Source organism: Zerene cesonia, chromosome 16 (genome assembly GCF_012273895.1).
Source record: "Zerene cesonia ecotype Mississippi chromosome 16, Zerene_cesonia_1.1, whole genome shotgun sequence".
In the NCBI taxonomy this organism is placed as follows: Eukaryota; Metazoa; Arthropoda; class Insecta; order Lepidoptera; family Pieridae; genus Zerene; species Zerene cesonia.
The window spans coordinates 4007779-4021168 of record NC_052117.1 but is presented as its reverse complement, the minus strand read 5'-3'; the positions used below and the strand labels follow the sequence as shown (position 1 = coordinate 4021168).

The 13390-nt window shown below is 31.1% G+C and overlaps 2 non-coding genes across 2 annotated transcripts; both read left to right on the top strand.

Moving 5' to 3' along the window:
• The first annotated feature begins 7219 nt into the window (after window positions 1-7219).
• Window positions 7220-7292, top strand: Trnav-cac. The gene has a single exon. It is a non-coding gene; the product is annotated as a tRNA-Val (tRNA).
• Window positions 7293-9149: 1857 nt separating this feature from the next.
• Trnav-cac lies at window positions 9150-9222 on the top strand. The gene has a single exon. It is a non-coding gene; the product is annotated as a tRNA-Val (tRNA).
• The last annotated feature ends 4168 nt before the right edge of the window (window positions 9223-13390 follow it).

Below are 13390 nucleotides of genomic sequence, written 5' to 3'. Positions count from 1 at the left end.
GTAATAAATGTTATTTGCAGTTAACAATTTTCTTTTTTCTTTATTACAATATTTATGGCAAGACTAGGTATAATGGCGATAGGACAATCTTGGAGCTAATTTAAATTTAAATCTTATAGCCGTATATTTACGATGTAGGTAGTGTTATAAATATGAGCTACTTGCACATTGTTATATACGAATCAAATTACATTTAATATGCTCAATATTAATAGAATAAAGTATCATTAATTTTATTCAAAAGCTTTAAAAAATGTGTTACAAATTACTATTTCATTCGAGTATTATAAAATCGAAGCACTGCGACTGCGTCACTAAACATCAAGTGGTGGCGGTATTTATAACCAAATATTCAGGTATTACGCGACACATAGAACCTAATCTAAGTTTACATAAAGGTGCTTCACACTCATATACGGTAGTCGCTTTGCCAGCATATGGTGCGTCATAACCGTAAAATTTTATCGTTTTCGATGCCGAAATGATACACGAAACAATCTAAAATATAGCTGTGCATGTCTGGCATCGGGCCAGTCGTGTATTGGTAATGACAGGGCTTTACAATTTGTGATGTCATCTATTGTCACAAATGGTAGGTTGTAAATTTTGCTTTCGATAAGTCAAACAGTATTATGTTGCAGGTCGGTCGTAAAATTCCAAGAATTAATATGAAAGTTAATTTAATTTTACGTATCTCTATATTTTTTGGTATACATTAATTATTATTTATCTAATACATAGGTATAGAATTCTAAAATTGTATATTTTTAATAGACCAAATTCAAGTAACCACCTAATTTCACAAAATGCAAATATAAATATGTACCGAAACATCCTATATAAGGCATTAAATTGAATTGAGTCTCAATTACTATTTGATTAATCTCACCAAATCCATGTTGTTTTCTTTTATAAAATATTGCAACACACAAAAAAAAACATTCGTAAAATTGCAATTCCAACTAAGTATAAATATCTGTTTTACATACGCTTTCTCCGAAACTAGAAAATTATTCAGCAACATTCTAGGTCCGTCTATATTCCCACTGATAACATCGTTATGTAGGAACGTAACATCGCATGATAACAAAACAAACTGCCACTTTTTACCGATGTTGACGACCGACTCGATACAATCGCGATGCGTATCGATTGCATCAGACGTGAAACATCGCGTGTGGAATAACCTTTACATATCGTGTGAGCTACAGTACTATTTTAAACAACTTGTTTTAATAAATACAATTAAAATTTATACAGAAATTACCGAGTTGGGCGTTGGGAATGTTCTCGCTTTGTTTAATTAATTTCGAATTAGTAGTAATACGAATTTTGTTCGGATTTGCAACTGTCCAACAGATCAAGAACATTTACTCAGTAACAGAAAAGTTTCGTTGCAGTTTAAATCCAGTTTATATTTTTAATACCTTATACATATTCATTGCTTATGTCATATTTTATTTCCTTTGATTAGAAAATATGTTTCTTATTTTCCATTATAAGTACTCGCATTACTGCTTATGATTAAACTTAAATGCAATAAATCTATTTTATCCTTTAGGTTTTCTATTCTCCCATGAACAAGGTTTCTTTTTAATTCTAAAGCTTATATTCAAAGTTTGTAGGTACCCCTTAAAGAACTTTATGACGTAAACGCATCTCCGCTTCTTATCTCGTTTCAATAAAATTGCAATGACGTCATTGGCTCAAAAGAAACCTCATTTTTCATTTTGTAATAATGAATGAAATGCCATTTTTAGGTTGTTTGTAATAAAATGCAGTATAACCTTTAACTAATTTATTAACAATTTCCAATAAGAGAAAATGAGAAATTACAATTTTGAATAAGTCTTTATTAGGATAATTCCCATTTTTTCTAATAATTAAATTGAGTCTCAATTATTATTTGATAAATAACTTTATAGAACTGACAATAGGGCATTATAATTTAAAAATTCAATATTCGCATAGCATTCAGTTAGAACTTCCAGAACCTTAAAAGTGCCTATCGTAAACTAACGTATGTAGACTCAATAAACTTAACCAATTACCCCCGTGCAGGTGAGTGTATTTCTTCAACTATTTACGTTTATAGCTGAGCGACTTTACTACTAAGCTCATATTATATGTGGTACTCTTTACATTTGTAAAACGTCGTAAATTTGCCGTATTATTGGCAATTAAGGTTAAAGTAATTGACTATGAATACGACTTGTATATTATAACTGTGCTTCAGTGACGTCATTAAAAATACATTTGAAAATAAGCAAAATGTATGGAAGTATTAAATACTTGCTAAATGTTAATTTTATTGTTAATAATATCTATTTTAGCCAATGAGAGTATTTGTTTAAGACGATCTCTTATTGTCTTTACTGCGGTAGGTTATTAAAAAATCGTTTCTTTGACATAATTTACGTTAAAAAACGCACACATCATTGACAATTACGATCAAAATAGTGCATAAAATCGCATAGGTATTATAAACAAAAACACGCAACACAAGGGTGAAATACAATAACCATAAAGTACATTACGCGCAGCGAAACAAACCACAAGCTTTTAAATCCATGATGATTAACCCTCAAGCCGCTATTAAAAATAGATACAACAAAATATCGTCGGGACGGTCTCTAGACGCACGTGCTACCTCTAGCAATTCAATTACGGGACTATACTGTATATTCACAAAATCAAATAACAGCTAACTTAGGTGTCGGTTGTAAGAGGGTTATTAGAACAATAAATAGTGGCGATTTAGTAATGCACTCGGAGACAATTTACTGAACAACGTGTTACGTAGAAGCCGTGCCGTTTTAGTTCTTTAAATGTTTGTGATATTGTGTCTGTATTAAATAATTTCGGTGTATTAAAAATCCTTACATAATAATTGTTTTTGCAATAGTAAGTGTTATAAGAAATAGCTTAAAAATTATGCATGACGATGCAAGTTATACGATTGCAGATAGTTAAAACAGTCGCGTATTTTTATGTAAGTACTATATACATCTATTAGTATGAAATATACTATAGCTTTTAGAAATTAAATTTTAGTTAATATACCATATATGCAAATAGATTTTACTTAATATAGCATACACATACACATGAACATATATTAGATTACCTATATATTTCGCTCCTTTTATATAGTTTTAACGCAGACATTTAAACAGATGTCTACCTCTAATCACCAAAGTTACCAAACGGTTTCCCGTTTGGTTATTTTTAACATTCGTAAGCGTTGATCTCCAATGAAAGAGAAAATGTCAACATAATAGAGAACACGGACTCGATTCTCTTCTAAAAAATAGAACAAACAGTCTGTTACCGAGATGTCAACTTTTTGTTTGACCTGAACTCGAAAAAGCTCTCCCAGAGCTAAACGATATAAAAGTTCTCGCTGCTTCAATAGAAATAAATTCTACGCAAATAATTAACGGAAATAATTCTGAAACAAAGTGTTTTCTCGCATTTGTGTACACATTTATGAAAACTGTCTGTTGTTAAAAGATTTGATGTTATAACATTTAATAAATAAACTTAAGAATATGAATTTATTATAAGTTTCTAATTATTTACAGTTTCAGCTTACAAAACAATACGGGCCGATTTTGAAATGAATTCCACAAACATCTAGCCTATGTTATAAGGCAGATCTCGAAGGCAGTCACAGTCTTCAGTTAGTTATCTACTATATTATCACACTACACACTAATATTATAAATTTGAAACGCGTTTTTTTGTTTGCATTTTTGTCCGTCAATCACGCTGAAACTACTGAACGGATTCTTATGAAATTTGGTGTACAGACAGGGTATGAGCGGTTGGTATGATATGAGAGGCTTTATTCCGATGAAATACTCCCTTAGGATAAAACAGGAATCTTGATATCTGGGCGAATCTGGGACGAAGTAGTTAGTCGAACGAACTAGTCTAGTTCGATTTTTTTTTTTTGTATAGTATCTAGTTACATTGTTTATTACTACAAAAGTTACAATTAATTCCTCATCTTTACAAAACCGAACTCAGCTATAATTATGATCCGATACATACCTCAATATATAATAACAAACAATTACTGTGTATTAATTTTGCATTTCAATATGCGAATGTATCCGCAGCATCTGTTCTGACATACACTGACCGATTTGATATGCACCCTTCCGTTCATCTCGACAGCCATGATTGTTTCGATGTGTGTTTTCGACCCATAGATATTGTATTAACCATTTTTATAATTTTATGTATTATTTGGTTGTTTCTTTCTGAAGTATTTATTGAATTATGTTTTAAAATGCAAAAAGGAGAGCTCGAAAGGTACGCATTTTGATAGGGAAGTATCACATTTGGTTGTTTTTAAATAACATGTACGCATTGATTTTTGACTAAAATTTACGCTTACGTATAATGACAGTTTTTTTTTTCGGAACTTTAATTTATAAAGAAGAAATGTATATAAATTATTCATCCCATAAATAGAATATTTTTAAATCACAAACTTTAAGCAAATTTCCATATTTCTCGAAGGTATGTAATAGAAATTGTATTTCAAAAAGGTACTACATAAATTGAAAAAAGTGATCATCTTAATTTGAAATTATCAATTAGTTCCGTGTCTTAAACAACGTGACAACATGAATTGATAATTGTTAAAATCTGTAGAAAACTGTATTTGAAATTGCGAAGGATGATCTACATATTAAAAAATCTATGAGCAGTAGTAAATAAGACTAGGATTTTACAAACATATAAGTCTTTTAAATAATTATATGATATGTTCATGGCCGAGACCTTGTTAACTGTAAAAAACGAGAACATATGGCAAAAATTATCTTTTTGATATTCCACTACAGATCTATTTATGGTAACACCTATACCAAGTGTGAAACAAAAACCTATATAAAAAGTCTTAGGACGATACCACACACAAACTTTTCTAACAGAGAACACCTGTACAAAAGCAAAGATCTTTTCTATACCTAAAAGGGATAGTTGATATGCTACAAGATTCATTTAATGTCACTCCTCCTATCTTGCATTATATTATAAGAAAGACACAATGTTACGTTACAACTATAAATAGACGTTTATTTTAAAAGCAATCGTTTTGTTGCTTGATAGTTTTGATGAGGAATTAATAAGGAATCGATAGTTAAACGACAATAAACACGCGGGTCATCATGAGATTGTGTATGCAAATACACACGCATGCACACAAACACACGCTCACATACACATACTGCCTTTCTTAAGACAGGATCTTCCTACCTAGCAGAGCTTCTTTTAAAAGTTAAACGTCATAGTATTTTGTGATCTCAATAAATATTTATTAAAAAAAAGATTATTATTACTATTTAAAGTTTCCTAATTGAAACATGTCATATTCAATTTCTATTTCAATCTACCCAATTATCCGATATTTCATCAAAAAAGTTCAAAGCTTCATCGAAATATAAATTATTTATTAAAGTCAGTTCTTCAATAAAGATGAAATATTCAAATAAAATAAAATCTACAAAGAATAATTAAATTGATTGCAAAGTTATATCTGACTGTTCAATTTGCAATTTAATTTAAAATGAATGGAGATCTATCTAGTCAACCAATGACTTGGTCGCAAAGAATGGATCGGCTTTTATTTGATTTTTTTCCAGATGAAAAACAATTAATATTCATCGCTACAGACTTCGGTTCACAGCACTCGTATATTTGAATAATTGGCTGATTTTTATGCAGTCGAATTAATGCAATTGGTACAACGATTTCATTATTTTTCCACTCCAATTGAGGCTTTCTGAATTGATGATTGTAAGACCCTGAATTTTTTGTATCATTCATAATAGGACGATGTTGATGAGTTTTATTTATCATATTTCAGATTTCGACGGTGACTTATTTGCGTAGGTATACATTTGACTTATAATTGAATAAACAGTCTTTATAGTATGCTTTACATTAAATTTATTGAAAACCGTATGAAGGATATGAATGATTTAATTATCCTATCCGTCAAACTGTACCGTACCGTATCCGTCAACTGATTTAAATCAATATTTAAAAAATCTATGTTAATTTATCTCCTTTTTTCAACTGAATAAATGCAATTATTTCTTTATCTATACAGTTAGAGTGAGACTGAAAGACATGTTTTCACAAAGTTTCTCATTACACACTTCACAAGAACACCCAAGTAAGTACCTAATGTACAATATTTTGGATGAAGTAAACCCAAACGCAAATAAACAACAGGGAACAGCGACTACATTCATCATAATAGCTCATAATTATTAACCCGTTTATTTACTTCTTGCCATGAAACATTACATCTGCTCCAAAGCTAAATATTAAGCACAATAAACCCGTAACAAATGCCTACGAATTACAGTTACATTAGTTTTAGGTGGATCCAATTAGTGCCACCACGTGACTCCACGATATTAATGCGTAAAATCCATTAAAATATGCGTGTACGCGTGACACAATATAATTATTCTATCGCGCAATTAGCAAAACCGACGCCATTAGGTTAAAGTGCGAGTTGAATTAATGTTAGGTTGGAGTCACTCGAAAGTTCCATTATCATTAGAAACAAGGTGGATTCGCTTGCAACTTGAATACGTCTTATCCCTACCAATTTAACTGCGGTTTAGTGATTAAGAGGCTTTTTACCTTTACTATTTCATACACCTAGATCTACTAGTAAAACTTGTAGTCGAAAGGTTCAGAATAAGATATAGTGAGGAATTTGAAGTAAGTAAAGTCCCAAACAATTCGACCCTCCTAAGTAATAACACATTAATTCAACATTATAAATGTATCCATCATGCCATGACGTATTTATCACAAACAACTTACCAATAATATATCGTCGTGATGTAATGCAGCACTGTATGAACATTAAAAATAATTGGATTGCTTGTAAAATGTTGTATGCAACACGCCAGAAAATGCCATGTTTGTGGTTACATTGTTTTGACAGTTAGCGAGCCGCAAATCACGAATATTCACGATGAAACACAAACTAGAGCTAGGCATAATAAACAATAATAGTGCTGACTGGATTTGTGCATAATTTCGTGGAAATAGCTGATGCGTATTTGTAGCAGGGCTCTCAATTTGTGAGATTCGATCGAGGCAACACATGATAGTTAACAATTTTTTATCTGATAATTTCTTTGAAGAAATACTAAATTATAAATTCGTTACAGACATGCAAGTTTCCGTAGTGTAGCGGTTATCACGTGTGCTTCACACGCACAAGGTCCCCGGTTCGATCCCGGGCGGAAACATGAGACTTTTTGTATTTCTTTTTACACATTTTTCAATAAACATGCGTATACGTTTACAGTTACTCATATCAATAATTGTTTTCAAAGAAAAATCACGAAACAACAAAAAGGGTACAATAAATAGTTCGTTAAAATTTCAAATTTAATTTTTTAAACCATTTCATTCAATAGTACCATAGTTGCATAAACTACACACATTATCAAAAAACTTTAATCCTATCTCTAACTTTATTCTATACCCATGATGCCTTTTTACGATCAATGTAATAATGTACTGCGTACTTTGAAGAGCATTGCATTTGTTTCATGTTCTTCATGTATAACCTCACTGTCGCCTTTTTTCAGTTATAGCATGACTATTGACTATTAAATATTTAAATACTATGATTTAATTCTTTATCTATATAGGATCGAATCAATTGAAATCATTTTTCACACGAGTTTATAATTCCACAATTAACCTTCTTTATTCCCTAATCTCATAAAAAATAACCCGATTTCGCGCATTCTTCCTCAATAAAAATCTCATAATCCTAAACTCAATCATAATAATTTACGCATGTTATTTATAAGTTGTTCGACGAAAATGGCGTCTTTTCTCCCAATATATTGCTTTCTCGCGTGATGTCGTTACTACCAGCTGTTACATAGCCTACTTGTTTTGTGCCAATGTTTCATCCGACATAAAATATATATAAAATTCGCCGCTTTATCATCCAAGTGCAACTATCACGGCACTTTATTACCATATCGTGTACCAACTATTTAGTGGTTGAAGAAATTTATTACAATGCAGGTAAATGCGTTTGTGTATTTCGCTGCAATTTGTTTTGTACTTATGAAGTTTCCTGGAATACTGTTTTAGCATTCAATTTTCACAATTATTTGTGATAAATGTACAAACTATTTAGTGCTAAAGTAAAACCAGGGTTGCGGTATTCGAAGATTTTGCTTTATCCGGATTAAGGTTTAACATTTAAATTATATATTTACGAAAAACATTCATAACTATAGTTGTGTTATTTAACATCGAAACAATAACAGCCTTCTTACCTTTCTATTATAAACCCTCTATTCTATAAAATAGTACTAGCATTTAAACTTTTCTAATACACAGAGTTACCCTCAGTCCGCTAAATATATAGCGCTCATCTAGAAGAGATCTAGGGCGCGATAGCTGTGTCATCACACATCATGGTAGGTCTAAGCGAGGTTATAACACCTTTTGAATAATGTTCTGATGGGCTTTCTATTCATATAATGCTTGTAAAGACGTCTGCAAAGAAATACTGTTTTCGGCAGTCGTGATGGCGCTTCCTGCATATAGCCCTAGGGTTTTCTTGGACGTGTGGTTAAAGTATATGATGGTTTAAACAATTTTAAGTACGACTGCGAAAAATCTTTCGATTCATGGGCTACGGGATTATTAGATACTAGATTCACGCTTTCGGATTCCAACTAAAGCGAAAGGAATGGGTTTAATGAGCATTGTTCCCGTTTCTATAGGTTAGGGTTTCCGGGTTAAAGCTATTTACTATGCTACGTCCTTTTTCAGATTTCAAACTACATTCATGTAAAATTTCAATCAAATTGGTTCTGTGGTTTAGGCGTAAAGAGACAGACCGAGTTCGCATATATAATAAAGGTAGTAATATAAGACATTTGCCTAAGGAGAAATTGAGCGTATGATGAAGAGAAAAAGAAAGTTTTATCAAAACTAAAGATGAGAAAAAAACTAAAAAGTAACACATAACTTGCAATAAACAAATAAATAAGATATTTTGTAATTATAAAGGCATATCGTAATGTTGAAGGCCCTAATTAACTTAGTATTCTTATTTGAACTAAGTTAGACAGGTTTCCGTAGTGTAGTGGTTATCACGTGTGCTTCACACGCACAAGGTCCCCGGTTCGATCCCGGGCGGAAACAGGGTGTTTTTTTGTTAACTTTTTAAACACTTTTATAAATTTTGCTAAGTTACACAAAAATATTATTTAGTTTTTTTTTTACATTTAAAACAACAACAAAATACTAATTTATAAAAATACTAGTGGCCCACCCCAGGCTCGCCCGTGGTACATAATATAATATAGCCTCTTGCACTCAGGTACTACACTCTGCACAAACATATTCAACGGTGAAAGACCTTTTGAAATCGGTCCTCTAATAGCTGATATTAGCGCGTTCAAACAAACAAACAAACTCATAAGCTTTATATTTAAATACAAACGGTGATAATAATATAAAAGATTACATAATAAATTATAACGTTAGCTTTTTTTTTCTGTATATCAGTATTTGGACATTTATTGCGGTCATATGGAATTGCGACCATAATCCCACCCATTCTGTGTCAATATATCTTAATATAAATAATATATCTTAATTCCAGCTATTACCCTGGTCAACATAATTATAGCAATTGTACATCATAATATTATGTTTGAGTTGATATTGACGAGATAAACTCTGATACATATGACTTGGTTATGATTATATTAAGCAAAAAAGTCAAAATCCAACTTTAAATTTAATTAAGTTTATAAGTAACATTGCGTACGCGAATTCGTCCGCGGAGTGAATGAAATAATAGATAGTATGGAATAGTTATTCAAGGATAAAAACTATAGTATGTCTCTATTCAGGTTTCAAACTATCTCTGTACCAAATATCATTCATATCCGTTTGGTGGATCTGACAGACAGACGTTACGACTTGCTTTCGTATTAATAATATTGGAATTTTTTTTTCTAACAAAATAATTTAACGTTCAAGTTAACTTCAGGTATATTAATAACATAAAACAAAAGCATTGTTAAATAATTATATAACCTAAACACTTCAACAAATAAAGTATTTAATAGGAATAGGAAATACTAAAATAAAAATGTTCTTTAAAATATTACCTATGATTACATGTACCTCTAACCAATTTTTGACAAACGAACACAAAACAAACCACATTCGCAATAAAACAAAATTATTGTACCCATTATTAACATTATCACAATGAATAATCAAACACTTAATTACGCACTACGTCACAGAACAGTTATCTTCATTCAAATCGTTACAAGCTATTGTTGGAACATAAAATTACAGTGCACATTTCCCCGGGGTAAGGCGAGCCATTAGCACCAACTGTTCACATCACATCCTATCGTAGGTAATATATTGTACAGTTGCTAGTTGAGTTATGATTAATAAGCTCTGCCTTCGTGTATTTGTGGCGGATCAACGGGTTCGGTTTGTCTAAGGAGCCAGTGGATATTGTTTTCTGTAGCAAAATCCTATCCTACTAATATTATAAATGCGAAAGTTTGTAAGGATGTGTGTGTGTGTTTGTTGCTCTTTCACGCAAAACCTGCTAAACCGATTGCAATGAAATTTGGTACGTAGACAGTTTGACAACTGGAATAACATATAGGCAACTTTTTGTCCTGATATTCCTACGGGATACGGACTTACGCGGGTGAACCCGCGGGGCGCAGCTAGTTTTAAATATGTGCGGGTTTAGTGTCTTAATGCAATGAATATCTTAATTAAGTTTTAACGATAAATACTTGTACATTCATGAATAGAATACCAGTATGGTAGTATAGTAATATGGCAATAAAGCTAAATATTAAATGGGTAACATACCTCTCTTTTTGCACATTAGATCTTGTGTAACTTTGTATCTGTTGTTTACACCTAGATGGCGCTACGATTAAATATTTTAAATTGTACAAATTGTGACTTTGTTAGAATGAAAGGAAAATAATTATTAAGCGTTATTAGATACAGTAAATGTCATCAATTTATTTATTAATATTATCATACATAAATAAACCGTAATACCGTCAATTGTCCGGAACGACTTTTATTTCTAGGCAATTTTATGCGTTAGTTATAATTTTTATTGTAAATTTCCATGGGAGTAGTAAGAATATATGATGCATAGGCTTGACTTTAGAAATATATTATGTAGAAGGTTAGATATTTACATTACAAGGTGAATAATTACCAAGATTCTTTAAAATAACCTCCTGATTAATATATTCACATAATAATCTTATGGATTTTAAGCGTCAGCTAGAATCAGCTATCATCATACTCGTTTTCCATCCTACGACATAAAAATAATGTACATATCATAAACTAAAAATGTAATTACGATTGCTCGCTTAGAATCTATTAAGCGGGTCGTTTATGACGTTTTAATTAAAACGGGCCACGAAGACAAGAAGTGAGTTACTTTTTTATCGTTCATTCCTCGGAGCAGTTCATTAACGTCATGCAAATATTCACTTAGGAATAGTGAAGTGAAAATACTGACCTGGATTCCTTTGTGAGGAGCCAACCAGTAAATTGTATTACTTGGTGTTATACTCAAATTATTGTTTTGATTTTTAACAAGATTTTTCCTTGCTTTTTCTCTGTATCATATTGATATACATAATTCGGTTTGTATTTGAATAACTAAAGTCTAAATTATTATTTTCTTATAGAAAAATTATGCGCTGTTTACATGAGCTGTCGTTCAAGTTTTGTTTGAAATAAATTAATACATTTGAACATTATTTGTATTACATTTCCTTAAACTAATATCCAATTGTATTCCATTTGAACAAATTCAGCGAATTGAATATTATGAAATATTAAATTACAATAACATAAATATTATACGTTAAAATTAACACTAATACTATGAATTTGATAAGTACATATTATGTTAAATTTTAAACATATTATATCAATCATATGATTCAATTCAATCAACGTGTTTAATATATCTACGTTTTACATTCGTTGACAATGCTAATTATGAAATTACATCTTGTAAATGAATTATATAAAACGTCAATATTTAAACTAAAATAACGGCTTGAATATCATATCGCGATTCTTTACGATGTGGTTTTATCGCATATGGCAATAAAATCGGCAAAAGGATTCTTAAGTGGAAACCTTTACATGTGATCTGTAAGCTAAGTCGCACGTAAATCCTTCGAACAAAGAAGGACAATGCTTTTATGTCCGTCAAAGGGCTACATATTGGAGCTATGAAAGGGATTGTACAATATGTAATTCTTAAGAGAATATACTAAATCCCTTAACATTTTTCTCACTTGATCGAAAATCTGTGAAGGTCCTTTGTCATGTTAACAATGAGACAAATATAAAATGTGGCACTTTTTTCTGTGGATTCCATATTATTCCATATTATATTTTAAGCTACTTAGTGATACTAGAATATGCATATTCTAGGATATTTATTTTAATGGTGTATAACAATAAATTAGACTATACTATGATAAGAATGAAGCCAAGCTTTATATAAACTGATCCGTTTCGATGCTCCTAAGCTATCTCAAACATGTGACAATTGTTAATGAGTTTTATAACAAGGGTGTGAAATACTTCTCGACAAAATTGATCGAATAACAACGCCCAAAAACATGTGTTACAGGACCCGAGCAGCTCATCCCTTAAAGTTTGAAACCATTCTTGATTTTAACAGTCAAACAGTAGCAATGTTTGTGCAAACAAAATATGCAAAGTAGGTGCGGGCTGGCGCGATAGGGGCGTAATTATGTGAGAGCACGACGGTCTGTGTCCGCTTTCGTCCTACATCCAGGGAAGCTAATAAAAATGCAGAAAAAATGTGGCGAATTATCAATTATAATTAGCCTGTTTGGTATGAAATTACGGCTTTAGGCGGAACGGTGCTCTAATTGTAAATGTCGGTTGTACCCGCTTTTTGTTGCCTTCGCTTCGAGAACGGAGGGTCTTTTACATAATTATGAATAGCAACAAGGATTTAATAACAACCAAATGTTCAATTATTTATTAAAATTATAGAGTTGCGTTATAACTCTTTATAATTAAAATTGCTTTTTTCGATTCAGATGTGAAATTGTATGGAACAGTTTTTCAACCTTTAAAATAACTGAGCCGTGAGATTTCGTTATAATATATTAACTAGGTTCCTTTAATTACATTAAAGTTTAATATTAATATTTGGAAATTTTTATATATTGCATATATACTTAGTCTGGCCATAAATACTGTTACACTTAATTATAAAAAAATATTACATTTGAATTTCGAATCT